This window comes from Rhineura floridana, chromosome 7 (assembly GCF_030035675.1).
Source record: "Rhineura floridana isolate rRhiFlo1 chromosome 7, rRhiFlo1.hap2, whole genome shotgun sequence".
Lineage (NCBI taxonomy): Eukaryota > Metazoa > Chordata > Lepidosauria > Squamata > Rhineuridae > Rhineura > Rhineura floridana.
Genome location: NC_084486.1, coordinates 9,370,992 through 9,375,895, shown reverse-complemented (window position 1 = coordinate 9,375,895; position 4,904 = coordinate 9,370,992). Strand labels below are relative to the sequence as shown.

General features: G+C 42.5%; 1 non-coding gene across 1 annotated transcript; it reads left to right on the top strand.

The window, feature by feature from the left end:
- Positions 1-3,362: 3,362 nt before the first annotated feature.
- On the top strand, positions 3,363-3,465 carry LOC133389897 (U4atac minor spliceosomal RNA). The gene has a single exon (XR_009764203.1). It is a non-coding gene; the product is annotated as a U4atac minor spliceosomal RNA (small nuclear RNA).
- The last annotated feature ends 1,439 nt before the right edge of the window (positions 3,466-4,904 follow it).

Sequence of the window (4,904 nt, the reverse complement as noted above, 5' to 3'; positions counted from 1 at the left end):
TCTAGATATTCTAAATGACTATTCCCTAGACCAGTTGGTCATGGAACCGACCAGAGGGACGGCAACCCTGGACTTAATCCTCAGTGGGGACCGGGACCTGGTGCGAGATGTAAGTGTTGTTGAACCGATTGGGAGCAGTGACCACAGTGCTATTAAATTAAACATACATGTAACTGGCCAATTGCCAAGAAAATCCAACACGGTCACATTTGATTTCAAAAGAGGAAACTTCACAAAAATGAGGGGATTGGTAAAAAGAAAGCTGAAAAACAAAGTCCAGAGGGTCACATCACTCGAAAATGCTTGGAAGTTGTTTAAAAACACTATATTAGAAGCTCAACTGGAGTGCATACCGCAGATCAGAAAAGGTACCGCCAGGGCCAAGAAGATGCCAGCATGGTTAACGAGCAAAGTCAAGGAAGCTCTTAGAGGCAAAAAGTCTTCCTTCAGAAAATGGAAGTCTTGTCCGAATGAAGAAAATAAGAAAGAACACAAACTCTGGCAAAAGAAATGCAAGAAGACAATAAGGGATGCTAAAAAAGAATTTGAGGAGCACATTGCTAAGAACATAAAAACCAACAACAAAAAATTCTATAAATACATTCAAAGCAGGAGACCATCTAGGAAGGCGATTGGACCCTTGGATGATAAGGGAGTCAAAGGTGTACTAAAGAACGATAAGGAGATTGCAGAGAAGCTAAATGAATTCTTTGCATCTGTCTTCACAGTGGAAGATATAGGGCAGATCCCTGAACCTGAACTAACATTTGCAGGAAGGGATTCTGAGGAACTGAGACAAATAGTGGTAACGAGAGAGGAAGTTCTAGGCTTAATGGACAATATAAAAACTGACAAATCACCGGGCCCGGATGGCATCCACCCGAGAGTTCTCAAAGAACTCAAAGGTGAAATTGCTGATCTGCTAACTAAAATATGTAACTTGTCCCTCGGGTCCTCCTCCATGCCTGAGGACTGGAAAGTGGCAAATGTAACGCCAATCTTCAAAAAGGGATCCAGAGGGGATCCTGGAAATTACAGGCCAGTTAGCTTAACTTCTGTCCCTGGAAAACTGGTAGAAAGTATTATTAAAGCTAGATTAACTAAGCACATAGAAGAACAAGCCTTGCTGAAGCAGAGCCAGCATGGCTTCTGCAAGGGAAAGTCCTGTCTCAGTAACCTATTAGAATTCTTTGAGAGTGTCAACAAGCATATAGATAGAGGTGATATATAGATAGAGGTGACATAGTGTACTTAGACTTTCAAAAAGCGTTTGACAAGGTACCTCACCAAAGGCTTCTGAGGAAGCTTAGCAGTCATGGAATAAGAGGAGAGGTCCTCTTGTGGATAAGGAATTGGTTAAGAAGCAGAAAGCAGAGAGTAGGAATCAACGGACAGTTCTCCCAATGGAGGGCTGTAGAAAGTGGAGTCCCTCAAGGATCGGTATTGGGACATGTACTTTTCAACTTGTTCATTAATGACCTAGAATTAGGAGTGAGCAGTGAAGTGGCCAAGTTTGCTGACGACACTAAATTGTTCAGGGTTGTTAAAACAAAAAGGGATTGCGAAGAGCTCCAAAAAGACCTCTCCAAATTGAGTGAATGGGCGGAAAAATGGCAAATGCAATTCAATATAAACAAGTGTAAAATTATGCATATTGGAGCAAAAAATCTTAATTTCACATATATGCTCATGGGGTCTGAACTGGCGGTGACCGACCAGGAGAGAGACCTCGGGGTTGTAGTGGACAGCACGATGAAAATGTCGACCCAGTGTGCGGCAGCTGTGAAAAAGGCAAATTCCATGCTAGCAATAATTAGGAAAGGTATTGAAAATAAAACAGCCGATATCATAATGCTGTTGTATAAATCTATGGTGCGGCTGCATTTGGAATACTGTGTACAGTTCTGGTCGCCTCATCTCAAAAAGGATATTATAGAGTTGGAAAAGGTTCAGAAAAGGGCAACCAGAATGATCAAGGGGATGGAGCGACTCCCTTACGAGGAAAGGTTGCAGCATTTGGGGCTTTTTAGTTTAGAGAAAAGGCGGGTCAGAGGAGACATGATAGAAGTGTATAAAATTATGCATGGCATTGAGAAAGTGGATAGAGAAAAGTTCTTCTCCCTCTCTCATAATACTAGAACTCGTGGACATTCAAAGAAGCTGAATGTTGGAAGATTCAGGACAGACAAAAGGAAGTACTTCTTTACTCAGTGCATAGTTAAACTATGGAATTTGCTCCCACAAGATGCAGTAATGGCCACCAGCTTGGATGGCTTTAAAAGAAGATTAGACAAATTCATGGAGGACAGGGCTATCAATGGCTACTAGCCATGATGGCTGTGCTCTGCCACCCTAGTCAGAGGCAGCATGCTTCTGAAAAACAGTTGCCGGAAGCCTCAGGAGGGGAGAGTGTTCTTGCACTCGGGTCCTGCTTGCGGGCTTCCCCCAGGCACCTGGTTGGCCACTGTGAGAGCAGGATGCTGGACTAGATGGGCCACTGGCCTGATCCAGCAGGCTCTTCTTATGTTCTTATGTTCTTAGGAGCAAATGGCCTTGTATTATACCTAAAATCAGAGTATGCTGCCACCTGGGCTAAATGACTTTGCAATTCAATGTCATAAATTTGTTGGAAGATGCAGGATTTTGCTTTAGAGTAGCCTAGCACCAAAATCATAGAGAAGGAGAACCTTAAAGATGATAATTTAGTGGTTAAGGACTTTTTTCATTTTGTGTAGAAAGCATCAATTAACGTAAGTGGGGCTAGTCCCACGGGTGCAAACATTTTAGCCAGAATTTAAATTTGGACATCGATATACGGGCTTCTACCGTGATGAGTCACATAAGATAGGATTGGGGACGCAGGATGGAGTGCCAAGAATAGTTCTCAAGAATTTTGTTTGAACAATTTCAAAAGGAGCATAGTTATCGTAAATACATATTTGCGCACCATATAGTAACTGAGCAATGACTTTTGTTTGGAGTCGCCATGTTCCTGAGGAGTGTAGTCTCAACCCGAGGTACCTGTTACCTGCTCTATAGGATGCTCATTGATCTGTCATCGATGTTTTAATCTCTTCCTGGTAAAAACCATAACTTCCGATTTGTCATAGTTGATCTCCAGGAGTTCTTTTTTACAGTAACTAGCAAGGGCACTCAACAAACGTCTCAACCCAATAGATGTCAGCGAAAGGAGGACAACATCATCAGCATAAAGAAGAATGGACAAGAATTTGACAATCTAGGTTGGTGTGTTCCTATTGGTGATAGAGTTTTAACCAGGGAGTTAATATAAAAATTAAACAAATTGGGGCTAAAATGCACCCCTGTTTAACACCCTTAAAGGTAGAGATGGGCTTAGATAAACCGTCCTTATCTTGGGGTTGAGCTACTGTTCAATGAACGCATAGTGGGAACAGGACTGCTAACACCTGAACAACACAAATCTTCAAGATAAATCCTGAAATCTAGTCACTCTAGATCCTAATAGATCCAGGTCTTAATAGAAGGAGCCTTTAGGATTTAAACAAAAAATGATCTAGAGCAGTTGTGGTCTCCATATGTTGTTGGACCAACTCCCATCAGCCCCAGCCAAGATGGTCAATAGTCAGAGATTATGTGGTTTGTTATGTGAAAAACATTTGGGGCATCATAGGTTAGTCACACTTGATCTAGGGTTAGGGGTTTGGGGCTCCCCATCAAGCTTGGATTGTTGGCACTGCTCTGGTTCTAAAGGTCCTTGTCAAGCACTCAGGCTCAAGAGCAGGCAAGGACCCTGAGTCATTGGGCAGGCAAGTGGATAGGCAGGCTAAAGGCCAGTAGGCTGCTGGCAAGCTGCCAAAACTCAGAGAAGGCAGCACTTTTTCATATGAGACAGTGGCACCAGACTGACCAAGAAGAGTATGTGTTCCTGTAGTAAACCAAGCATCTCCTACTAGTACACCAAAATTGAAACTTCTCCATTAAGAGCTTTCAGGGGGAAAGAGTTTCTGCCTTCCATTAGATTCAATAAGAAACCCATCTTAAAGAGGATCAATATTTTAAAAATACAGCATTATACCCCCTGTTTCACCCCACATCTTATGATAGTTGGGGGTTTGCTACACCTTGGGCAGAAGTTCAACCTCTGGCAATGTTAAATTATGGGGCTGCTGCCCTCCAAACACAGCAGCCCCATCCCTGTCTCCAACTGGCATGTGCTATTTGGGCCGCCACTATATTTTTCAAATCTGGTATCTAAAGATCCGATGAAGGTTGATTTTTCCATTTAAACTATAAGGAAGCCCTAAAAGCCCCCTAGTGGAGAAACCTCCATTCTGGTGTACTGATAAGTATATCAGCAGGACTCCCTGTTCCTCTGTACATTTGAAGTCTCTGATGATATTGACTACTTGTACTTCCCTCCTCCAACCAGCAGTCCTGATGGGGTAGGGAGTCAGTGGTGCCCATTCAAGCCCTGTTGTACCTCAAAGTTCCTACCTCTGCACTCCCAGTCTGAGACTCTCTGGAACAGAGCTTGGAAGTAACTAGTTACAAGTAATGAATTACTTGTAATTTATTACTTTTTTGAGTAACGAGTGGGGAACTTCATTACATTTAGCTGGTAGTAGTAGTAACTTCATTACTTTTGAGGAGTAATTGTAATGTTTCCAGCATTACTTTTGCGCATTATTTGGGGGGGGGAGCAGGGGAAGTCTTCTGCTCCTCTGATTTGTGAATAAAAATCATATGCTTCAAATTGGGCTTCTGTGCAGTGTTGTTCTTCCTTAATGTTCTAATGGTGCTTAGGAGACGATGAGGGAGGAGGTGGAGAGCAAGATGGGATGGAGAAAACAATTGTTTAAAAATTGACAGGAGTGGAAGGAGAAAAGAGCTGGAGGCAATATATATATACAAAAAATATGTGT